Here is a 26,705-nt window from a genome sequence, read left to right on the forward strand (position 1 = left end):
TATGTTACCCTGTAACACCATAATATCTAGGGACTTTAATACTCATCTGACAGAACTATACAGATCCTCTAAACAGAAACTAAACAAAGATACAAGGGACTTAAACACAACCCTAGAACAACTGATCTTAATAGACATATACAGAGCACACAATCCTGAAGCAAAGGAATATACATTTTCCTCATCAGCCCATGAAACATTATCCAAAATAGATTTATCCTAGGACACAAATAAAACCTCAACAAAATCAAAAGAATTGAAATTACACATTGTCTCTTCCCAGACCACAAAGCAATAAAGGTGGAACTCAACTGCAACAAAAATTTTCATCCCTAAACAAAGGCATGGAAATTAAACAATCTTATATTGAGTGACTGTTGGGTCAAAGAAGAAGTAAAGGAGGATATAATTAACTTCCTCAAACATAATAACAATGAAGACACAAGACACCAAAACATGTGGGATGCTGCAAAAGCAATCCTAAAAGGGAAATTTATTGCATCAGATACTTACATCCAAAAAAATAGAAAGAGAACGCATCAATAACCTAAGGAATCATCTTAAAGAAATGAAAAAGAACAATCCAATTCTAAACCTAGCAGAAGAAAAGAAATAACTGAAATTAAATCAGAAATAAATGAAATTGAAAACAAAAGAATCATTCAGAAGATTAATGAAACAAAAAGTTGGTTCCTTGAAAAGATAAATAAAATCAATAAACCATCAGCCAGATTAAAAGTAAAATCCTTAATAACCTCAATCAAAAATGAAAAGGGGGAAATAAAAACTGATACCACAGAGACACAAGAGATTATTTCTAACTACTATAAAAAACTCTATGTCCAGAAATTTGACAATGTAGAGGAAATGGACCAATATCTGGAATCATACCCTCTCTCTAGACTTATCCAGGAAGAAATAGATCTCTCGAACAGACCAATATCAAGCACTGATACTGAAGAAACAATAAAAAAGCTTCCAACAAACAAAAGCCCTGGACCAGATGGCTTCACACCAGAATTCTATCAAATCTTCAAAGATGAGCTTGTATGGCAGAACCTATTCCAAAATACTGAGAAGGAAGGAACTCTCCCTAACACGTTCTAAGAAGCAAACATCACCCTGATTCCAAAACCAGGAAAGGACCCAATGAAAAAAGGAGAACTATAGACCAGTTTCACTAATGAATATTGATGAAAAAATACTCAACAAAATCTTGGCTAAGAGATTGCAGCTACGCATTAAAAAAAATTATACATCATGATCAAATAGGCCTTATCCCAGGGATACAAGATTGGTATCAGCCCTAGAAGATGGGGCTGATAATATGGTGCTTCTTTTTTTACCCTTTCCCACAGATTTGGAAATGGAACAATAACATTTCTCTGTAGAGCTTACAGCCATAAAACAAAAATAATAAAACAGTGACAGGCAAAGATATCACAAAGAGAAAACTTGCTCTCAAAGTTAAGTCTACAACTTTGTGAAGCCTCAATATTAAAATGTTGAAAGAAAGGACATGTCAGCCCAGTTGGTAACCTTCAGTGTTAGTGGCACTGCAAGCAGAGACTGGGGGAAGCTAGTGTCCTCCTCACTGTGACAGCAACCTCAGCATCCGTGTCACAGCAGGTGGACTGATGCTAGAGCCAAGACTTTCACAGGCCATGATCCTGCCACTAAGCACTCAGACCTCACTCAGCCCACATTCCTTCCACTTGGAATTTTGTTCTCACATAAACTTGCCTTTGGAGAGAATGCTGTGGTCAGAGGACATGTGTATCTGGTTCACGGGATTGTTTTTTTTTTTTTTCTTTCTTTCTTATTGCAAAACAACATGCTGGCATTTCTGCTTTTATACCTCAGTTCCTTATGAATCAGGAAAGTGTGTGTCAGTCTTCTGGGCACCCATTCACCTCTGGCTATACAAATCCAACATTTTGAACCTAACGCAGCTGAGATCTAGACCTTTGAGGTATAGTTACTATGTGGGATCCGTTCAGGGACCAGCTTGTCTTAACAGCTTGCTTCCTCAAATAGCAAAGAGTGGCCAGGTACAGTGGCTCATACCTGTAATCCTAGCACTCTGGAAGCCAAGGTGGCAGATCTCTGGAGCTCAAGAGTTCGAGACCAGCCTGGTCAAAAGTAGGACCCTGTCTCTACTAAAAATAGAAAAATTAGCCAGTGTAGTGGTGGGTGCCTATAGTCCCAGCTACTTGAGACGCTGAGGCAGGAAGATAATTTGAACCCAGGGGTTTGACGTTGCTGTGAGCTAAGCCACTATACTCTAGCCTGAGCAGCAGAGTAAGACTATGTTTCAAAAAAAAAGTGCAAAGTACTGACTGGGAAAATTAAAGGCAATGTGCGCAAAGCACTTACCAGAAGATGGAACATAGTAGGTATTTAATAAAAGATAGAAGCCACACAACACCAGGAGGATTTGGCCCTCATCCTTCCTGGGCAGCGAACATACTCTCAACCACAGCACAACCATACCTCTTGGTGCACTGCTAGGGCTCCCTTAACCAATCTGGAGAGCAGCTGCCACACCTGAATTCTGTGGTTGGAATCTCCCCGCACCACAAACATCCAGAAAGAACTCCAGCCACTCTGCCCTCCACGTCATCACCACAGGTAGCTACAGCTTGCCATCCAAAAAGCTCATCTGCCTTTCTACAGATCTGCTGACGTCCATGTCATAAGCAGAGAGGATGGAGTTACTGACCCACTTCTGGTAGAGTCGTTAGCTCCTGGTCTGTCTTAACATGCTTGCAACCCTCTCGCTTCCAGCTCAATATGAAACCACAGAGGGAGGCACTGTGCTGCCCTCTGCTTACTGCAAACATTCATATTGAATTAGCACTTCTAAATGCACAATAAAGAACAGTCACTGGGACATGGTATCCACTAATAGCAAGTATACAAATAATTAACCCAGATCCTTTGATGTGGATTTAAATGTAAGTGACATTTCATGTGCTCAGGCTGTAAAAGTTGCTGATATCAACTAATTTTTAATATAGTCTCCACATTTATAAACCATTTTAAAGTCCCACAAGCCTTTCATTTCATAAACAATTCCCCAGCTGAGACACACCTGCACTCTGTCCTTACAGAGGTGAATACCGAGGCAGTGTTTGATGGAGAATCACAGATGCTCCCAGTCAAGTGGAAAATAAAGGTCATCCAGTTCAATCCCTAAGAAATAGCCAAACTTCTGTCCACCACATTCCTTCCAAGTGGACACCCACTTGCTTAGACACCTCCAAGTATAGGGAACTCACTTCTCTATAAAGGCCAACGAGGCTGGCATTGGAAACAGCACTCAGGATCCTGAAGGACTTGACTGTGATGGGTAAACACCTGTCGGGGCCTGCTTCCTCTCTGCCAGGTGCACCTGGCTGGTAGTCAGGGCTTCAGGCTGTTCCAGCTACAGCTCATTTAGGAACTGAGCATCTTAAGAGCCACCTAGGCAGGGCACTTCTAAGTACCTGGCCACTCCTCACACCACTTCACTTCAGACAATGCCCGCTGACATCTCCTGTGGCCACCCAAGTTCTACCTGGTGGAACTCTCCTAGGGGAAGAGTGAGGCTGCACACACTGGCAGCTTCCATCTTACCAGGGCTCCTGAGTTCAGTTGATCCACTTTGGGGGCCTCAGCTCCCATCCCTGCACCTGTTCCCTGCAGTCCTGCATTACTTTGTCCCTGTTGATTCTTTCCTCATCTACTGACTTCTCTTCAGAAACTCCCCATTGTGCCCACTGAAACTCCTGACCCGCAGTCAATAAATACCCCAGTCGGTGTGGACGCTACTTCCACACAGACCTCTCAGGCAGAGGCCTCTCATATCCCTACATTCCATGTGACATAGAGCTGGACCAAAAGTCCTCTATTCTATTCAAATAGACACTCAAGGGAAGGAGGGAAGACAAAATTGAGTGACATGGATATTAGAAAGAGAATGTTCCAAGGGAAGAAAGCCATACATGCAAAGGCCCTGAGGCAAGAGCCTCAACTGTCTCCAGCTAACTGCCTCTTTACACCTCTGTCCTTCACCATCATCTTAGTTACTCCCTCTCTCTCATAGAAGACTTCAGGACGTGGACCAGAGTCCTCCCTGCACCCACCCCATCCTGCCCCTTTTTGAGCAAGCTCCATGTCGGTATAGAAGACACCTCCAGAAATGCTGTTCCAGGGTCCCAGACCACCTTGATCCCTGCGCACATGTCACTTCAGTGATGCATCCCCATGCCACACCCTGGTTGAGTCAATGCCTGGCACTGGTCTCAAATCACAGACCCTTCTTGCCTGGATTGAAGTAATAGCTTCCTAACCTGTTTCCTCTTCCACCTTTCTCCTCCAAAGGGACCCGTATAAAAGGCAAGTCAGATCTGGTGACTTTCCTGGTCAGTGCTCTGCGGCTTGCCACCTCGCCACTGTGAACTCCAGAGAACAAGGAATGACTTACTTGGCCCCTTTCCACCCATCCAAGTTCACCTCCCTCCCCTCTCATCTGCATGGGAGAATCAAGCTCTGGCTTAGGGAACTCTGCACACATCACTTTCTTTCCCTGGTACATTGGTTCTCAACCTTCCTAATGCCACAGCCCTTCCATACAGTTCCTGTGGGTTGCGACCCACAGGTTGAGAACCACCGCCCTGGTCCATTCTCTCCCTTTGTGCCTTGGGGTTCCTAGTAGACAGTCACTTTTTCAGAAAGGGTTTCCCTTGTGAGTCTGTCATTCTGCCCCAGCTCTGCCTGGCCCCATCATTCTGCTGCCTAACTCAGCTTTACTTTTCTTCTTCTACAATTTTACCACCGGACTCACTGCTTGTTTTGTTTGTTGAAGTTGTTTCTTATTAACTGATCTTCCTCCCATCAAAAGGGGGAGGGCAGAGATTTTGTTCTGTTCACGACTATATCTCCAATACCTAAAATAGTGCCTGGCTCATAAACAATGCTTATTAAATAACTGTTGGTTGAATAAATAAATAAACTACACCATACTTACCTCATTCTCTTCCTCCCACTAAATCTCGTCTTTGACTTTATATGGAAACTGTCAGTTCCTTGACAGTTAAATGAAACCATGGCAATGATAATAATTTAAAATTAATGTAGTACTTAGTTCAGTGCCCAACATACGTATTTTTCATGCATTATTGATTCTAAGCTGTATGGTCAATGCTGATGATCACTTCTTTACACTTGGGGAACTAACTTCTCAGTCTTGCAGCGACCCTAAGGGACACGATCCCATTCTTCCCTCTAGATTCCAATATCTCCATCCTCCAATCTTTCTTTAATTGATTCAACAGTTCATGTTCTCTGCTCTTACATGTCAGATATTTAACATTCACCTCAGCTAAACTGAAGAGGAGAAAGTAATCAAATATCATGCAGATTGGCTCACAGGGCTTAAGACTCTGTGACAGTTGCAGGTGGCAACTCGGTGAGGCTGCAGTACCTGTTACTTCCCTCAAACACTAATTAGATGTTGCTAAAGGCATTCTGTTGATGTGGTTAGCAGCTAATGATCAACTGATTTTAAGTAAGGAGATTACTATTTTTTTTTTTTAAGCACAGTCTCACTCAGTGCCCTGGGTAGAGCACCATGGCATCAGACTTCACAGCAACCTCAAAGCCTTGGACTCAAGAGATCCTTTTGCTGCAGCCTCCTGAGCAGCTGGGACTATAGGCACCTGCCATGATGCCCAGCTATTTTTTTGTTTGTTTGTTTTTAGTGGAGACAGGGTCTCTCTCTTGCTGAGGCTGGTGTCAAACTCCTAAGTTCAAGAGATCCACCAACTAGCCTCAGCCTCCCAGAGTCCACGGGTAACAGGCATGAGCCACTGCTCTTGGCCACAGGAGATTGATAAAAAAGGTGGGCTTCATGTAATTATTGGAAGGGCTTCAAAGCAAAACTGAAGTTTCTCTCAGGAAGAAGAAATTCTGCCACGAGACTGTAGCCCAATCTGAGTTTCCAGACTACAGGCTTGCCCTGCAGATTTGGTCCTGGCAGCCCCCACAACTGTGCAAGCCAATACCATGAAATAAATTCTCTCCACATATATGTATGTGTGCGTATACATTGTGTGTGTATATGTATGTATGTATGGTACATACACATATAACACACACATGTATGATGTGTGTAGATACGTATATACACACATACATCCTACTGTTTCTCTGGAGAACCCTGACTGGTAAGTCTCCAACCCCACTTAGGTCCTTGGTATCTCTTAGCAGTCCTTTTTGTTCTCCCTGGTCACCCACATCTCATTCCTCAAACCCTCAACTAGTTCTTTTAAGTTTCCTACTCTGCCCTCCTCTGTTTTAGCAAGTGGCTTTGTTTTCAATTTTACAAAGACAATTAAGGCTATTAGGTCTAGAGTCCTTCAGAGTTCAGCCTCACACATTTAAACATTTCACTGTGTACCGCCATCCTTGCCTTATTCTCTCAGCACTGATCATAATTCCCAGAAGGGACACCCATAGAAGAAGATGCTGACCAGGCAGAACTAAATGGACATTAGTTGGTTTGCCCAGCCCTGTCTGTCAAAATCTCTTCCTTCGGAAGACTTACACTCTTTCCATTTGGTTTTGTTAAGGCTGCCAACTTGATGCCCCAATCCCAGGACCATCAAAGGATAAGTTGCATAGTTTGAGTCATTGGCTGAGTCACCCTCACATACTGTATCCCCTGAACAAGTGATTCATCCATGGGATTGACAAAGGATGTCAATGAGGCCACCTGGGCCCTTCCCTGGTAAGGTCTTGCCTTGATGGTGGAGGGGCAAGTCTTATTCCTCATGCCTCATGTTGAACTATATGGATATGACCCCAGATCTGCCAATGGCCATATTAGCCACACCATGGAGAGCATGAGGGTCACAAACAGGCAAAAGTGGAGAGGAGGAGAGAATACTGATCATATTGTGTGAGTCCCAGAATCTCCGAAGTGAGCTTTTATCACACTTCCCAGCTCAGTGCAAGCGAGTACATTTATGCTTCTTAAGTTAATTTGATCTGTCCATCTGTCACTTGCATACCCAAGTCCTAACTATTATAGGAACAAATTTCCAGAAATGTGGAACAAAGACCCTAAGTGACTCTTTCAGTCATTTGGGGAGAGCCAAGACCAAAATCACACTCAACATTCTACATACCTAACCACATGGTAAAAGGCACTGCAGAAGCCACAGTTCCTAAAGGCAGACACTGAAGGCCATTCTGCAGAGGGCACCCACCCACGGTGGGCAGTCCCAGCCAGGGGGGCACCAGATGGACACCAGGCACCACTGACCACCAGGGAAATGATTTTCCCTAGCAGGGCAGGATGCCTGAGAGCCTGTAAGTATATGTAGGAGAGAACACGGGGGAGGTGTCAGGAAAGTGACTAGTTAGAAATGAGCATGAAAGTACAGTAGAACCTCCATAGCCGACCTCCTGCCTACATTGACCACCTCCTCATGTTGACCTAATTTTCACAAACCAGGCATGCACTACATGTACTAAGGCCTAGTTCCATATGTTGACCATATCAATATGTTGACAAGTTTGTTACAATCCCTTGGTTGGTCAACTTACAGAGGTTCTACTGTATATAGATATTCTAAGTCAACATTGCCCATAGATAATATAAGTTTTAGAAGGTGGATCTCTTTGTGTTACGGCCCACATATGTATCTACAATTATCTCACATGGAAGGGGAGATAAAAACAAGAAGCAACTGTAGGGGAAAAAAGTAGAAAAGGTAGGAAAATGCCTTATTTTGCATCTTAATTGAATGGCATCAACAACCATCAGCTTCTTCTAATTAGAATCATCAAAGTCTGTCTTGTCTTTGTACTCTCTCTACTCCCCTTCTTTGCTCAGTCTCCAATCCTGTCTGTTGTACTTCTAATACATTTCTGAACTCAGTCCTAACACCACTATTGCCTCCTTCCCTGCCTCATCCAGGTCCATCTTCTACCATTCAGATTGTTGCAATCACTTCACAGTTGATCTCCCTGCCTCTGACCTCCCCTTGCTCGATTTCCACTGAACTACCAAAATTATCTTTCTCAAACACAAATCTGATGTCATTTCTTTGAATAAAATCCTCCAGTAGCTTCCTACTAACAAGAAGATCAAGAACAGATGTGTTAACGCAGCTGTCCACTTCTGTATTTTTATATTCATTTTTATGTTTGCCTGTTGTGCAGTTTCCTCCTTCTTCTCTGGGGAGAATCCTACTTATGGATCAAGATTCAGTTCAAATGTCCCCTCCACTAAATTAAGATTTCCTAGTACTCTCATGCAAAACAGGTGCTCTCTTTAATCCCAGGACACCCTGTCTTTATAATTATTGGCATATGAGCTGTTTTTCCTTTCTCCCCAGTGAAAGAGCAGCCACAGAGTAGGCACTGATGTTTGTTCAATAACTGGCATTGAAAGGGGTCTCCAAAGATGTTAAAAGGAGTTTGTGGTGCACCTTCATTCACCCTTTTCTTCATTTTAACATGCTATACTGGGAGATCTTTCTATATGTAGGTGTCTCCTGATTAAGAAAAATCTCCCAATATATGATATTAAAATGAGAAGAATAAGTGAAAGTGTTCGCCAAACCACATACTAGAAAAACAAAGTGAGAAATGAGATTCACTGTATGTACATAACTTCCTTTTTATGTCAATTAGCTTGAACACACGCACTCCAATATTTAGGCACATACGACTTCCTATTTTAAGTCACTTTACAAACACTACTTCAAGACTCAATTCCTTTGAAAGCAATGCTGTGTATATCTAGTGGGGGAGAAGTAGGTGGAGGATGTATATATTTGGTTGGGATGATTGATTTGGTATCCGAGACAATATTGCTTCCTCAACTTGAAAGTGTATAAGAATCCCCCAGGGATCCTGATCCAGGAGGTATGGGTAAGATTCACGGATTGGTGGTTCAATCAAACAAGCTATCAAACAATCTCCTGGGTGATGCTAATGCCACTGGTCCAAGGACTGCACTTTGAGTAACAGGCTCTGTAGGACCCACACACAATAAAATTGGTGGCCCTAGGTCTCCCAAACATGATATCAAGTCACAGCTAATAAAAAAGGTTTTCTTTTCTTCGAGAGATCCGTCTACACAGACACATCCAGTTATGTGCCCTGCTGTCGCTGGTTAGAAGACAGAAGAAATCATGCATATTCTTAGTCTGGCATGCTTAGATATGATATTTAGATTCTAAACCTTAATGTCTGATAAAATATGCTAAATAAGAACATACCAATTAAAACGATCCCTTCTTACAAAATACTGCTTTTGAAGGCCAAATTATAACTTGCTTTAGGAACTGCTAAATGTCTAATTAAAAAATGATTTTAGTAGGTTTCTTTCAGGGTTTTCCTTTGAAATTTCAGAGACTGAGGTTGATTACTTTCAAGAGGGGGGGCTGTGGGCATGGGCTATAGATTTGGATTTTTATTTATTCCGAGTTTTCCAGAACAAAGTGAAAAGTGAAAATTACATCTAAACACCCTTAACTCTAAGGATTTGCTTTTAAGCAAGAAAGCTGGACTCCACAAAGCACCTGTTTCTTCAGAGACTACAAGATTAACCATATCAACAGCAAAAATCCTAAGTGTGAATGACTATCAGCACAAAAAGATATTAGAAATTAACTTTATGGAATGAGCCTAAGCAAGCATTCATGGGCACTTGAAGTGTGCTCTTAAATATTGAAGAACACTAGCTGCCAGTAAACATGATAAAACAGATAAAAGTTATTGAGCGAGCTATTTAAGTTATATTTAATCTAAAATATATTAGATTACACTAACTACAGGTGATCCTATTTTTGAAAAAGGTATAGAATTCTTGCTGTAAGAACATTCTCTATTCACATTAGGTGTCTCTGGTGCCATTAAAGGAGATTTAATTTGATTTTTCTTTTTTCCAAAATGAATGGTGTTTTAAAAATCTAGTATATACCATGCCCAGGGCCATGTCACATATCCCTAGCCTAACCCTGACATTGTAAAACCCATATGCTAGACAATGTCATCTCCAGTTGTAATGGTAAAATATAGATGCTAAGCCTGATCAGGAATCTAATGTTATTAGTAGGATGTAATCCTATTCAATTCATCAAATGTGCCTTTAATTATATAGCTCTTTTGCTAAATATGGCTCCGGGCCTTGATGAGTGAAGAGTATAATTTTAGGATTTTCTGGGACTTGCTGCCCAAGACAGGGAAACCTCTAATATTCTTGTGGAGAAGCGAATATTTGGGGGGACAATTCTGACATATTTAAAGCTCTGAGTCAAGGCCTTGAGAATTACTGAATCCTGTACTTTTGCTTTTATCCATTTGATCCACACAAATATTTCCTTGTGACAGTGTGACAGAAGGAGCCACTTGGACTGCAGAGCAGCAGCCTGGGCAGTTTAGGCTCAGGTTGGAGGTTCTCAATTGGGAGTTCACAGATTGTGGGTCTATAGATCCCCAGAAATTAAACATAACACTTTGAATGCTGATGTGCATGCATTTGTGGAAGTCAGAATTGAAGCTTTTAATCAGATGCCCAAAGTATAAAGTATCCTAGACAGAATTATGAATTACTGATGCACAGCTTTCCATGAGTAGGAGAAATTTTAAAAGTGCAAAAATGTTTATGCAATCAACTCAAATACACATAACTAAAATAAGATCATATAGAGCAAGGAAAACTAAACCACACAAAACCAAAAACTCCCAACGCCTCTAAAGGACTGAAAAATCCATTTCTTATTATTCTCTCTACCCTAATAGCCTATCTCAGCTGTTGGGGGCAAATATCCAAATAATAAATACAAGTTAAATGGCTTCTCAGCACTTAATTACATAATGCTCTGATGTCTTTGCGGCACCTAATTTATTTCTCGGTCTCTTCTCTTAGGAGTCTCCTGTCAATGTCTATCAAGTTCCAGTGAGCGTAGGAGTAATCTGGCATGCTTATAATCAACCACTCCCATTCCTGGGTCCTATCCACAGAGATCTGGAGTATATCCTGGGGGCTTACATTTCTTATAAGCTTCCCAGATGATCTGATGCAGGTGGTCTTCCCATTGTTTGTGGAGTAAAACTCATCTAATGGAACTCTTCTTCCATTGCAAGCAAAAACAAACACTTCCCTCCAAAGAAATCTCCCCACAAACCACCTCTGGATTGGTTGAAGCAATTACCTCTCTCCTCTGGGGTAAATCAACTTCTTCTTGACTCTGGAACAGGATTCATCTGACCAGATGCCCTTGTCTCTTACTAGACTAGGAGGTATCACCTTGCCCTTAGCTATTCCAAGCAAATTTCCTAGCCTACATAAATGGCTTTTAAGCAGGTTACACTGCTGATCCATTACCAATAAGTGTTCTACACAGAGCCACCATTTATTACACTAATTAGAAGTTGAACACAAACGAGTTTCTTTACAACCTTATTACTGACAGGGACTAACGACTATAATGAATGAAAATTTTACTACGCTCTATCAGAGATGCGATCAAAACCCAACAAATGAATCTGCTAACTGAACCTCAATAGCATTTTATGGTTTGGTTTTCTGTTATCACAAGAATCCTCCCTTTTTATTTTTTGCTTCTTTTTTTTTTGAGACAGGATCTCATTCTGTCACCCAAGCTGGAGTGTAGTGGAGTCATCACAGCTCACTAGGCTCAGGTGATCCTCCTGCCTCAGTCTCCTGAGTAGCTGGGTCTATAGGTGCATCCTACCACACCTGGCTAATTTTTCTACTTTTTATTTGTAGGGACAAGGCCTTGCTATGTTGCTCTGGCTGGTCTTAAACTCTGGCCTCAAGTGATCCTCCTGCCTTGGCCTCCCAAAGTGCTGGGATTATCAGCATGAGTCACTACGTCCTACCCATTACAAGAATCTCTTTAAGAGAATGAGTTACCTGTGAGACAACATTAAGGCCAGGTTTGTAAAAGGCTATTCTGTTTGTTACTTTCTTCCATAGTAAAAACTGGGGAGAATATCTCAGAGGTTTTCTTTGTAGGGCTGACAATCTGATCATTTATTTTCGAAGCTCATCATGAAGTCTAATGAGAAAATTTCATCAACAAATTTGAACTCTTGAAGAGAAAGTCTTTATAGAAAGAATTCTGAGGAGTTTTAATTAGCAGGCAGTTAAACCTCATTAATTTAGATTCCACAAACACAAAATTTGTTATAATTGGTTCAGACATTGCAATAAAGTTGTACTTTGTGATATGAAATAAGTCTTTTTAAGTAAATTAATGAGATAAACTGCTCAGGAAATATTTAACTTTAATGAGTACAGTACTCAGATTTTTATAGCTAACAGGAACCTTGAAGCTCATTCCACTGAGGTGATTTGTTCATGGTCACACCCACACTAAACAAAATTAGCACTTACGGATTCTCTCTTCCAGTCCAGGACTCTCTTCACCCTATTGATTATCATTGATAAGATCTCTATTAGCCAGATGTGTATCTTATTTTACTCAATAATTATTAGTGAATTTACTATAGCCCAGATGTTTTGCAAGGACACTGGTGGCATCAGGGTTATAAAATCAATCTTTTTATTTTATAAACCCACCCTACATTTTTGTGGTTGGTATAATAATCCTAGTTACAGCTGCTATAGGATCCTTAAACTGAATTGCAGCTGATCAAAGCGAACCCATTTAACAGTTCAGGAATTCTGCTGTCAAGACAGGAACTGGAGCTGGACCATTCTATATCTTCAGTACTCCTGGAGATGGAACAAATGTTACTGCTGAAATTTTACATAGAGAACATATAACACGGCATCAGTGACAGCCTCAAGGAGGTACACCAGGTGGAGACCCCTAGAAGGTGAGTGTGTTGGCTTCCATTTACCTGGAAAATTTCCTCGTTTGGGATCTGACCCTCATCCTTACAGACTCAGTATCTGGTTTGTTCTTACAGGCAGAGCAGATACAGGTCTTGGAAGTAAGGGTGCAGGAATCACATTAGCTAAGCTCAAAGATGCTGATTCATGAAATCTGCTATGTAAGCTTGTTAACTAAACTGGCAATCAGACCCCAAGGCACAAGTCAGTGGATTCATTTCTGTCACTCTGCTACAAATTACATGGGAAGTCAAGTCCAACCAGCTGATTGCTCAGTGACTGAGAAAGCAGAAAAAGAGTAATTAGCATTAAATTTAAATGCTCTATCCATAACAGGGATGGAGTGGACACATTATTTGCAGACTTTGCCTCCAAACCTCTCTTTTTCCTGTCAGCATTTTTCTCCCATGGAGATGCAAAGGAGCAGATTTAATGGGATTGACCCCAGCTCCTGGGGAGGGCACTACTGTCTTAAGCCAATTAGCACACAGCATTTCTCTGGCCAAACTTATTGAAGAAAAGGTTAGTATGGGATGTCAATCAGCCCAATCAGTAAAGCTCAGGGATATTTATTTTTCTGAGGGGAAAATACATGCTATATTTTGCTTCATTACTTATGTATAATTGTATCTGGCTGAAAGTAAGAGTAAACTCAACTAAACAGTGATTTAAATGAATTAAGTCTTCTTTCCCCCTTGATTAAATGATAAAAAGAAGGGATTAAGTAAGTCATTTTGCTGTAGGAGCTTAAAAATGTTTGTGCAGGAGCTTAAAAATGTCAGATGGAAGATCCAACCAGTTCTCATGGCCTTTCTCTCATGAGAGCAAGACGACCTCTAGAGTTCCTGAAGTTATAACCAAGCCCAGCCAGTAAGGAGGAGGAAGGAATAGAAGAAAGAGGAGCACTTTGGATACCAAAATGTTTTTAGACATAATCAGCAGACTTACGCTTAAGTCTCATTGACTGTGACACACGGCCACCCCTGGGTGTTGGGAAGTTTGGGAAATGTAGTATTTTAGTGGAGTCTTTGCAAAAACAGATGTTCTTGTTAGTTAGAAGAAAATTAAGACAGGTTATGATCGACATTATACAAACTTTTATAGATATAGATTGCAAAATCTTGCAGTTTGGGGAGGGCATATAAAAATTGTAATGCTAGTAGCAGTAGTGGTAGAGTAAATATATTTCTTCCAAGGTGTGACTTTATGATTAGTTCTGCGGGACACACTGATCTGACCTCAAATAGGTAAAAGGTAGTAAAGAGGAGCTCATAGAAGTGGGTGACAAGGGATTGCTATCTTTTTAGAAGCCAGCAAGGTCTCTACAGGGTGGCCAGACAGGTCTGTGTCCTTCAGAGAAGAAGGGCTATCCTGCTGATGAAGAAGATTTAGGGAGGTGTTGGAGGTTGGGCGTATGAGTCATCTGAGTCCTCCCAAATGTCTCCACTCCAGTTTGCAGAGTCCCATTCTTTTTCTTGCATTGCCCTAACCTGCTCTTAAGGAATCTAGCAAGTCTTTGACTTCAGCTTACATTATAATTCAACAAGTCACAGGATCAGAACTTACGTTGATGTTCAGCTTCATCAACCATGTGGCTGTAAGAGATGATATTCTTTTAGGCCAGTTATAAAAATCCCTTATTTTCTGGCTTGGAACTCAGGCAAGAATTTAAAACCCTGAGCCTGTTTTCTCTTTCTTTACACCTTCTAGCATAATTACACACAACCAATATTGCCACATTTCTTTAAAACAGTGGTTCTGAACCTTCCTAATGCCGCAATGTATTTTCATTGTTAAAAAGGGGTCGCGACCCACAGGTTGAGAACCGCTGCTTTAAAATATTACAGTATTTTAAATATTACCTCTATAGTTGACCACCTCCCTACAGTGACCACCTCCTTAAGTTGACCTAATTTTCACATATCAGTACAGTAGGCCAAGTTACTTGTGTTGACCAAGTCCATATGTTGACCAGTTTGTTACTGCTCCTTGGGTGGTCAATTTTCAGAGATTCTACTGTCTATGGAAGCAGCCATATAGTTTACCAATGAGATCATCAAAACATTGCTTTTAGTAGGCACTTCACTCCAATTAGCCATAGACAATGTTTAAGAAAATGTTTCACTCTGCATGGCTTCAAACCCAACTGGATCACATAACTAATTCCATATTCCCATTTCTTTAATGGTCTTCTATATGCAAACATTTCCAGCATCAATGACTAGTCTTAGTTGCAAAAACATGATCTACTTTATACAGATTAAGTAGAAAGGGATCAATACAGGGTATTACGTAGCTCACAGAATCTCTGGGAGGGCCTAGGATCCAGGTTTGAATGCAGAAGATCCAAGAACAACCCAGACAGGAAAAAAACATTCAACCACATCACAGACTGATGGTGATGCCCAATGTTTCATACCAACCTTGCTTGGTTCCAGACCCTAGAAAAACGCTGTCACAGTCACCACAAAAGACCCATGGTAACGTGGACCTCCACAGGCACCGGACATGAATGAGAAAGAATATAGCCTTTCTTTTTTTGCTGTGATAACACCTTATAAACACAAAGACAGCCAACTTTAGGCTAAAGCTAATACTGAGGATGTTTGAGCAAAAATATAAATTACCAGGTTCTTGAAATGTCAAGAGCTACTGGAAAAATCAACCTGAAAACCTTTTCTACCCGGGGTTTTCCAGTAAGGCAAGTGACTGAATTTGTTATTACTTACGCCACTTGGATCTGGCTGTCTAATGTTTGTAACACAGAGTCCTAACTGACTTCAAAACTACACCTACCACATTTATGTATAGATTCTGCTTTTGAGCCAGGGTTTTCTTTTTTCTACAAAGTACCTGAATGAGCAGAGTAAGCACCACCTACTTGTGGCTTATCAGGTTTCTATTCTGTTCCACGGGGCTCACCTGTTCTCAAACTTTAATTAGCATAGAAACAACTGGGGAATGTTCAACTAGAAGAAAACAAACAAACATAGATCCCAGCTCACCACATATACAAAAACATTATAGAAAGAGTCAAGATTTAAATATGTAACGATATGTAACAATAAAAATATTGAAAAAAAATTTGAAGATGATGTGACCTTGGAGATATAACAAGATAGGAGACCATAAATCACAAAGGGAGACAGACATATTTGATTACCTAAAAAAAAGGGCAAAGATACCCCAAACCAAAATGAGACAAGAAATGGAATCTCTGGGAGATTTGCATAATATACGACAAAGTGTTAACATCACTAATATACCAAATTTCTACAAATTGATGGGAAAGAGTAAGTCACTTAGCAGGACAAAGGGCAAAGTGTATGGACAGGTAAATGATCAAAGGCTGTATTCAAATATGCGGTAAGTCAAGGAGATATGCTCAATCTCATTAGCAGTAGCAAGAAGGAAGTATTTCCCCCCAAATCTCACAAATACTTAAAAAAACAAAAACATCCAGGGAAGAGGAAGAACGGTTGGCATGACAAACACATTGCTGGTGGGATTACACAGACTTTGTGGATTCCACAATTACCAATTTGCCTACTTGCTCGCATTTATTTGGAACCTCCAATCAATACTCGTGTAGCACTTCTGTGGTCATTTGTGGTCATTCACAGGTATGGGCAGGGTGGTGAAAAATCTGAATCATCCAGCACATACATTCCCAGTTCAAGTAGCACAGGGTGACACTCTGCTTTCTTGTTTCATCCCTCTAAAGGTAAACAAATATCTTTCATAGTCGATCTAGTGCCAGACTTTCCACTTTTTTTTTTTTATTGCTTTTTGTGGTCATCTTGCTGTTTCAAATAAGAGAGAACACCTCGGTGCTTCTCCAGGCTGATTAGCTCTTCAGTGCTATTTGTACAGGGTCTCGATTTCATCTCAAGTGTTCCCAGTCACCAGGTGTCATTTTGAACTTACATTAATTATTGTGTCTTAATATCAAAATCATGAGACCTGCAATTTAATGTGCACACGTTTGTATTTTCCTTTACATGTTCGTGAAATAATTTTTTTTAATAGTTTATTACAATTTATTTTATTTAACAATCTAGGAAGTTCACAGCCGTCAGCAGTTCCAGTGCAATTTCAGGTGCAATTGGGAATTCAGGAATCTCCGTGGAGCTGTTAGTGTAGCGAACCTTGTAGGTAAAATACATGCATACTTTTGATAGCACATGTGAAGGGATCTCTCTCAAATTGACCTCATTGGTTCATTCTCAGCAAACTGACCTGGGCCACTCAACATGGCTTTTATTGTTCCGGATGTTAGTGCATGTTCTCTTTTTACAATAAATTCATAACCCTCAGGAGATATCAATTTGACAGACATAGCATCAGGGCCTTCACAGCCACCATAGGTTTTCTCCTCTCCATCCATAATGTTCTCAGTAAATTGTACGTTGCTTCCCTGGGAACTTTACTAATTTTTCCTTAGCCCCACAGCCACCGCAGCCGGGTCCCAGCATACCCGCTACAGGCCCTGCTCCAGGGCCGCCCTCTCCCCATCCCCCCCAGCTGCCTGCCTCATAGGGTTCCGGGGCAGCTGGAGGAATTACTTCAGCTGGGTCACAGCCGATTTCTGTCATGTGCTGGAGATTAGTACCTGGTGGGGGGGCACGCATAGTCTACCGCTCACTCACTTTCATCCGGAGGAAGCGTGTAGAGCTCCCTCTCCCACAGCAATACAGGCCAGTCGTGAAATAATTTTTAAATGCCCTATTATACATTTCACATTTAAAGAGGCTAGAAAGAAATTTACCCTGTATGGAAGAGTTCTGCCTTCCCTTTATTATAACAGGACTGATAACTCTTGTGTTGGTGCTGGGCCTTACCTTTGTTTTCCTGGCTCCACAGTTAGGAGCAGTTAGGATAATGGCGAAGACTGCGCGGATACATCTGCGCTCCTATGGCAGCCTTGCATTTATAGAAAGCATAATCCAAGATCTAAAATACTGGACAATATCCAGCGAGGTTGTCTAGACCAAAGCGTGTACCTGGCTCTGGGTGAGGCCTGTGCCTTACCAAGAGCAGCCTTCAGCAGATCACTAAACTCTCTGAAATGAAAATGTTCCTGTTAGGTGCCTACACCCTTTTCCAGCTGTCTGGAGAGGGCCATCGTTGTCCTCAGTGGGATGTCAGATACCACCAATGCTATTTCTTTCTTTTTTTTTTTTTTAGGTGTATTTTTATTTTGTTTCTTCAATATCTTGAACACCAGGATCTGGGTTCATCCTAGTCCTTCATGAAGACACAATTACATACGAACATATCAATGTGTTCCTTTTAGGCAAATTTAAACATAGCATCCTAGGTGGGCTAACAACGTTTTTCTCTTTTTATATAAACAGCTTCAAAATTATATGTTCATATATGCAAAAATACAGACAACTCACAATTACTAGACAGTATGACAGGGATGGGAGGAAATAAATACAACTTTCAAAACTGAACTCATCCTAAAGAGAATATGCTTGGTTCTAAAAATAAATTCATCTGTCTCCTTTTGTGTCTTTGTTGAATGTGTGCTACAATCACTGTCCATTGGGTGGCCAGAAGCCACAGTACCATCATGAATTCCTACCTTCATCTCTCCCCTTCAGACTTTAGAAGACTGACTTTTTATAATGCATCAGCTATGCTCCTGGCCTTCTAGCTCGTGGTAGTGTTCAAGCAGTGAGAGGAGCAAGTGAGAATAATATTTATTCCATGGGCTCCCTCTCTCATGGCTTCAGGTAGACAGCAGCTGAGTTGCTAGACCTTTGATCAGAGCCCATCCTGGGCAGTCCTCCCCTCAGTTACAGGCTCCCTCTCCAGATCAAGGTAACTGCTCTTTCCTTTGGCCCTTCTTATCCGGAGACAGTAAATCTTGCCCTCCATCACCAGCCTCGTGGTTCTACCATATCTCTTGCTAGGTTTGCTTTACCCCTGCTTACACTTTGTCAATAATCAGTTCACTGATATCTACTCCATCAACATCTTTGAGTGTCCTGTGTCCTGCCATGACCCTGACTAATACAGTGACTCACTATAATCAAGGTGAAAGCCGTGTGTAAAATGAAAGCCTAGAAACGGGTGTTTTGGGGAACTGAGTGAACACACACGTATGTCATGTAACTGAGAAATGGATATCATATCTCTATTAAATTCTGTGTACTATTTAAAATAACTTGACCACAAATGTTAAAATAAAATAATAATAGTAGTAGACTGAAAGCAACTTTGTTCATTCCCTGCTTTGAGACTGATTTCACCCAAACTGATGCAAAAATTATCATGACAAATAAGAATTTAAATTTTCTTACTTTCTTGCTGAATGACCTTGGACTGGTCACTGAACTTTTCTAAGTCTCACCAATGCTTTTTCAAAGGGGTTTGGCATTGTACCCACAGAGGAGACCAGGAGAGGTTCAGGGCAAGGCTAATGAAAGGGGACTGAGACCCACCTGGGCAAAGATGGTGGCTGCACAGAGAGTGCTTGGGGGCTTGTTTTCGTACTGGCTGTAAGGGAGGGAGATTCCACAGGGTGCTGGAAGGCCTTCGTGGGCTAGGGTCTTTTCAGTGGTCAGGGCCAGGTAGGCCTTTTGTTCTGGGAGGGGTTTAGGCACCTAACACTTCCATGGAACAAACTAGATTTGTACTCCATGTAAGTATCAAAAGAACATTTGGCCCTACTGAGTGAGATAAACGTGTTCTTCCATGCACTGTCTGTGATGAGATCTTTTGATAAGAGAGTGAACAACTGGGTAGAACACAGTACTATTTCAGTATTTATTTAAGATAACATTTTGTTTTCCAGAACCTCAGAAAGAGCTTCAGAAGATTTGGGAAGGTGAGGAAAGAACAGAAACGTTCTCTTTCTTTCTATCCTCACTTCTGTCAGCAAAGCAGCAGCCCCCAAGTACTCTAAAATAGACACAAGCCTTCAAGGGATGAGGGAAGATCATGAAGATCTTGCAGGAAGATCGTGTCCCTAATCGGTGTGAAGTCAGGAAGGAGCTCTGCCACGTGACTAGGAACGACCAGTGCGGGAGAAAGAGAGAAGAGTGGATAGCAGCCCCTGTGCTGAGATCAGCAACAGAGGAAACAAGTTGCAGAGAATTGCCCAGTGAAATGGACAACAAAGAACACAATCAGAACTGTTGTGTGACCTTTGTCACCTGGAACTTTCTAGAGGAAAGGCTTCATGCTGTGCGGGTGAGAGCCCCAGGCCGGAAGACAGAATAACTGAGTTCTCATCCTGGTTCTGCCACTTCTGCCACTTACCAGTCACGTGCATTTTTGCAAGTTCACAATTTCTCAAATCTCATTTTTCTCATTTGTAAAAGGAAATAATAGAATTTCTTTCTTTTCTTTTTTTGTGGAGACAGATTGTAGCTCAATTGCTCAGGCTAGAGTGCCGTAGCATCATAGCTCACAGGAACCTCAAACTCCTGGGCTCAAGCAACCCTCCTGCCTCAGGCTCCCAAATAGCTGGGACTATAGGTATATGCCACCATGCCTGGCTAATTTTTCAACTTTTTGTAGAGATAGGGTCTTGCTTTTGCTCGGACTGGTCTTGAATTTCTAAGTTTAAGCGATCCTCCTGCCTTGGCCACCCAGAGCACTAGGATTATAGGAGTGAGCTATCATGTCTGGCTTGTAAACAGAAATAATTTTTATATCACATTGCTCTGTAAAGCTTTGTGGCTGGATGGCTTTCTTGCCTGGTTATTCCTTACCTCTCCCCACCCCCATTTTATTTTATTTTTTTTATTTAGTAGAGATGGGTTTTCACTATGTTGCCTTAAGTTGGACTCAAAATGGGCTCAAGCAATCCTCTCACCTTGGTGTCCCAAGTAGCTAGGACTATAGGCACACACCTCTGCACCTGGTTTTCCTGAATCTCTTTTTTGATAAAGGAGATGATAAAAAATGTACATGTTTTTCCAGATTATTATATATATGTTAGCTATCAATTGCTGTTTAAAGTTTTTTTTGCTGACATTTGCATATACTGGGGTAAAAATAAGATGGTGCTCATATGCTTATATTATACATGTGTCTCAATAGATTTTTAAAGAATTGTCTGGTTCCTGTGATTAATATCTACATGTAAGACTTTTGTATTTTGTACACACACATATGCACACACTCATGCAAGATAGAAAGTGAGAATCTCTTCTAGTACTTTTTAAATAGTGTGTTTTTTTTTTCTTTCTGGCCAAGTTAAAGGTCAGCATTATACTCTACCCAAATGAGCTTCATGTAACTCAAAAATGCATAAAATAAAAATAGCTGTTCTATCCCAGAAATAAATGGTCCCCAGCTTTAGTGGCAGGTCAGTCAATATTCAACCCAGAACTGGCTTCACTGACAAGCACCTCTTCCGCACAGGTGATAATTCAATAGTCCTCAAGATGAAACCAGGCCATCAAGAAAAGATCACGTTCAATACATGCAGTGTTAAATACCAACATGCAGGGAGTAATGTCGAATGAAAATGAATCTGGACTTAGGTAGGGAGAGACTTTTTTTCAAAGACTATTTCAAAAGGGGAGGGTAATTTTTGCAATAGGGAGAAAATTCTGACTATAAGATTCGTAAGTGTCCAAATGTTCAGGCAGAAAGGGCAGCTTCTTCAGAGGGGAAGAATAAACAGGGCTTGAAGGAGCCAGGTGTATGGGATGAGCTGACAGATAGCTGGGAAGGAAAGGCTTTTCTCTGCAGCAGGGAAGACCTCTCCAATGCCAGGTTAACCTTGGGGGCAAGTCAAAGTTCTGAGCACTACAGGGGTAGACAAGCTTAAGTAAAGCGGGTAGGTGAAATCAGCAGGCATTTGTCCAGACTGGTCAGTGGGAGCAAACATTCAGCTCATTGTTTATGAGATAAAGAATGAAAATGTGGATGGCCCGTGTCTGGCCTTATTATGAGTAAACAGGATCATCCATGAGTTGTATATTCCACATATGCAGATGCTGATTCTTTGTGATAAGCTGCTTCCCAGAACCCAAGAGGATTTCTTAAATGTCACTGTTTTTCAGGAGCATGGGGCTCAGGTGAAGTTCAACATTGTTAGTAGTTAAAAAAAAAATCTCCACCTAAACTCAAACCTGCTGATGTTTATGAATAAACTCTCACGCATCTGGAACCATTTGCTATCTGACTTGGGCAACGGTAGCTGCCAACAGGGCTTTGATCTAAATGCCTGCTCTAAATGCTGCTTCTGAAGATGTGGTTAACCAGAATTTGATGATGAAAGAAATGTCTTGGGGCGGGGGCTATTTTCCCATCCAATAGTGCTGTCACCTGGGGCGCTTCATGGACCTTCTGGCCAGTGGGGGTGGATGACCTCATAAAGCGCAAGTTGAGATGACAAACAAAAGAGCATGTGATTTACCCTTGAAGGCAGTGTGGCTTCAAGGCATCTCCCCGACTCCTTCCAGAAGCTCCCAGGAGTACCATCAATGCAGCTTTCAGAGAAACCAACCTGCCTAGTCCATAGCTTCCAATGATGAATATACAAGGGGTGTGTTACGAGTTGGGAAAGCAGCCCAAAGATGCTGATAAGACGATTCCCCCCCACCCCAGAGAGAAACCTAGTTAACAACAGGGCCCATATGGTAAGCCCCTAACACTAATAAGAGAAACTATAAAATAACCCAGGAAAACGGTGGTCTCACTGGCTTTGTTCTTCCCACCACCCCTTCCCACTTGACTTCTTTACAATTGGTGCACAGACCCGACAGGTGGGGCTTTCCAAGGGTAGGTGTTCTGCTTTCAGATGTTCTCTCTCCTCTCAGAAAGTGACATTAAAGCATCAAGAAGATGCCCTGATCCTCTCTTGACACATAGGATTCCAACAACATCCTTGGAACTAGGCCTACTCCACCAGCAGGGAAGCTAAATTCTTTTACTCTTGCATGAGCCTACATGGGGGTAACGATGTGGGTTTGCATCCAATCACCAGACCAGGACCACAGAATCACTCCTGGAGGGGACGTACTGATTTGGGGCTTTTCTTGGATCTCCCTAAATTAAGAACAGTGACAAACACACCCTGGGAAGCAAATGTTGATTAAACATAAATGGGAGAGATGTCACAGAAAGCTAGACGACAAAACTGTAATCATTTATTAAACCTATGATGTTTCACTGGAACATTTCCAAATGTAACATGCCTGCCAATTTTTGAAAAATCTCAACCATATTCAGCTACCCACAGCATCTATTCACAGCTCCCACTGACAAAAACACTGCCTCCGTGGCCCCACATAAATCATAACACAATCTGCCTCCAGTTTTTCCATTACCCTCCTCTCTGATGAAATTGTTGGCGGCTAACCCAGGCAATTCAGCAAGGTCGGCTTGGCTAATGTGAGTCTTTGGTTAGATTAAGTTATCAATATAAATATAAGACTAGACAGCCAATCATGAGTGTTTAGCATAATTAGCATCGCCATGTCCCCAAAGCATCGCCCAGTGACTCATGCCTTAGAAATCTTGGTGCCAAGTCCTCAATATGGACACAGAGGGAGTGGTGTGCAATTGAGAGCTGTTCATTGGTCTCAGCTATTCTAATTTTATTTTTTAAATTCTAGCTTTTCTCAGGCAAAACAAGATCTATGGCTCTAGGCATTCTTCCTTAGGAAATGTATTGGTTCTACATCAGTTTCTTTGGTGACAGTCTTCAACATTTGGAAGTCCAATTTGAGATAAAACCTAGCTGCCTGACCACCACACCTCTTACAGGTTACCAAGCTATATTCACCTGTCAAGAATCTATTTGCTTTATCTTGTTTTTTATTTTAATTTCACATATCTTCACTGCCTGCTTCTTCCCTTTACTTCCCAAGGCTTGATGTAATATCTAACATAACCCTGAATTCCTCAGAGTCAGAGAAAAAAGAAATGGTAACTTGGCCCTCTTCTTCTCAAACTCCAGGCCAGGCTGGCAAAACTGAGAGGCTATCTGAAAATAGGGTCTTTGCCAGTTGAACCCTGTGTCTCAACTCTATTTTAAGATGATTCTTGGGTTTGAGGTCATCGCAGAGGAAATTAATATTATCTATTAATATGATATTTTATTTTCTCTCTTGGGTGTTCAACTTCTGACTTCCAAATCAATCCTTCCTATCAGCTTTCAACCCATTGAAGTATCTCATTGAAGTATCTCCCATCTAAAGTGAAGTGTTTTGTGGTTTTCATATCCCCTGTTTTCCTCCCTGTCACTTTATCACTTTCTTCCTGAGAAGGAAGTGTCCATTCACAGTTCAACTGTTTCACTTCCCACTCATTCCTCACCCTGCCACTTTGATTTCTAGCTCCATAACTCCCTAAATCAATGCTTGGTAAGGTCACTAATCCTTCAAGTCTCTAAATCCAAACTAATTTTCAGTCCTCTTAATACGTGATATTTTAGTGGCACCTGACCCGAGTGGCCACTTCCTCCTCCTTAAAATACTTTTCTTGGCTTCTCTGACACCTCTGTGTTCAGGTTTCCCACTTATCTTTCTGATTCTTCGAAACCTCCAACATTTGCCTCTAGATACCCTTTTTGAATAACTCCAGGTGCGGCCAAGATTATCATCAGTATCCTCCTGTGTCCACACAAATTGTCTGAATTTCTTTGATATGCTTAGCATTTTCTTAGAAATTTATGCTTCCTCCAGATTTAAAAGCAAAAGGTAGTTCAGGCTCAGTGGCTCACGCCTATAATCCCAGCACAGTGTAATACCAGGCACTGTAATCCCATCCACAGGCAGGGAGATTGCTTGAGCTTAGGAGTTAGAGACCAGCCTGAGCAAGAGTGAGACCCCCATCTCTACTAAAAATAGAAAAACTAGCTGGGTGTTGGAGTGGAGTGGGTGTATGTAGTCCCAGCTACTCAGGAGGCTGAGGCAAGAGGATTGTTTGAGTCCAAGAGTTTGAGGTTGCTGTTAGCTAGGCTGATGGCACAGAACTCTGTTTCAAAAAAAAAAAAAAAAATTACATTACATTAACTTAGACTTTGCCTGTAAAAATTATTTTTTAAAAAGGCAAAGGGCAAAGTAGAGGGTTCTAATTTTGAAGAAGAACGAAAAAGTGACATTGGCCGTTTTTGATTAATGTTTTGTTATGAAGTATCTTGATTGGCAGTATAAATACAGACAGATAAAAGTTTATTGTTTATCACTTATTGCTCATTTAAAGAGCACTGTTTGGAAGCTGTCCCTTTATAAGATAGTTTAAAAAAAAAAAAAACCTGGCAGAGAAAGACAGAGTGAAGACAATCAATTGTTTTGGAAGAATTCTAAGATAGCATTTAAAATGGGGTAGAGAAAGGAAGCAGCAGAAGACCAAGTAACTCGATGCTAAAAAGATGTTTTACTGTTAATGTTAGTCTCATTTGCGCCTCATCATTGGATGCAATGACTTAGAAGGGTTCTCCCAGCCCCTGAAAATTCTTACTGAGACAAAGTTTAATCTGTTATCAGGATAAAACATAAAGTGACAGGGTCTCTTCAATTTGCCAGAATTGAAATGACTAAAAAATGAGCCACTCTCTTTTCGAATGACACAAAAATCATTTTTCCTCAAAGATTTCCCACCTAAATGTACTCATCATATGGTATTATGTCATTCCCTGATTAGACCATAAAATAGGTGTTGAATTTGGAGCAAATCTGAGGATGAACCCCCTAATAGGTGAGAAAAGTAGAAGCAATCTGAACTAGCAGGCCCTGGAAGCTCAGCTTTCTAATCACAAAGAAAGCACTAGAGCTGGGTTGCCGTTTCCCAACCTTCTCTGAATAACTTACATCTTCTATGCAAAGAATATCTGCCTGTGGCTCTCACTCATGGATTAATCCTTATCCCAGGCCAACCAAGTTCTTTACACTTAATTTCAAATCTATGAGGAAAAAGGGATTCAAAGATAATTCAACTTGATTTTAAGCTCCTTCAAGACAAGAGATCCACCTTATCTATCTTTGTATTCCACAAACAGTTTGTCTAAAGAACGGTGCTCTGTAACTATTTACTGAATAAACATAGCAATACTCAATGGATAAGTACCATTATACAGATAACTGAAGGATTAATATCAATGATTTAATTGGTTAATGTACATGTACTTATATAGATTACCTTATAAAGAGTAATTTTGTAAGAAAAGCTAGTCTTGCACAGGTTTGGGACTAAAACAAAACAGAAAGAAAGAGCTGGGCCGTACGACGATCTAGGATGATCTTCATTCTTATGCCTCAAGAAACGAACCTAACACAATGTGAGTTTTCCCTGAGGAGGACAAGTGTCTTGACTTAGGTGTTCCCACTGTATGCTCCCTGAACAAAAAGGCAAGCAGAGAGACAAGCACAGAGAACTTTCTGGAGTAAAGGCTGTTCAGTGTTTCTGTCCTGTCATCTATCACTAAACCTGCATATCACCATAAGCTGGCAGCGTGCAGTGGGGGAGGGTTTCCTTGTCTTTCACATGGGTTTGTATGGCTTTTCCCAGAAAATTAAGTGGCTTGCTATAAGCACATCACTTTCCGTAATCTTAAGGGGACTTTTCATTTAAATGTTTTACTACTCAAATGGCATATTTTAGTGAAATCACTCATTTTAATAATAATGAGAAGGAAAAAAGGAAAAGAATTTATAAAACAGTATCTTGAACGCAAAAGATTCAAATGACTGTTGTCTTTTAGAGAATAGACTTTTTATCTGCCTTTCCTTTTTCTTATTAGATGCCTACAGGGCTGCATATTTTGTGCTTATTTCCTTGAGATTTCATTCACATGGAAGTAAAGTAATAGACCTATCTTGGCAGAGCAGAAAGAGAGAAATAAGAAGCT

At 41.0% G+C, this 26,705-nt stretch overlaps 1 protein-coding gene and 1 pseudogene across 6 annotated transcripts in view; both read right to left on the reverse strand.

The window, feature by feature from the left end:
• Positions 1-26,705, reverse strand: part of RGS6 (regulator of G protein signaling 6) — a 645,323-nt gene that overhangs the window by 328,572 nt on the left and 290,046 nt on the right. The window lies entirely within an intron of this gene.
• On the reverse strand, positions 16,933-17,273 carry LOC128594155 (elongin-C-like; annotated as a pseudogene).

Source organism: Nycticebus coucang, chromosome 9, assembly GCF_027406575.1.
Source record: "Nycticebus coucang isolate mNycCou1 chromosome 9, mNycCou1.pri, whole genome shotgun sequence".
Lineage (NCBI taxonomy): Eukaryota > Metazoa > Chordata > Mammalia > Primates > Lorisidae > Nycticebus > Nycticebus coucang.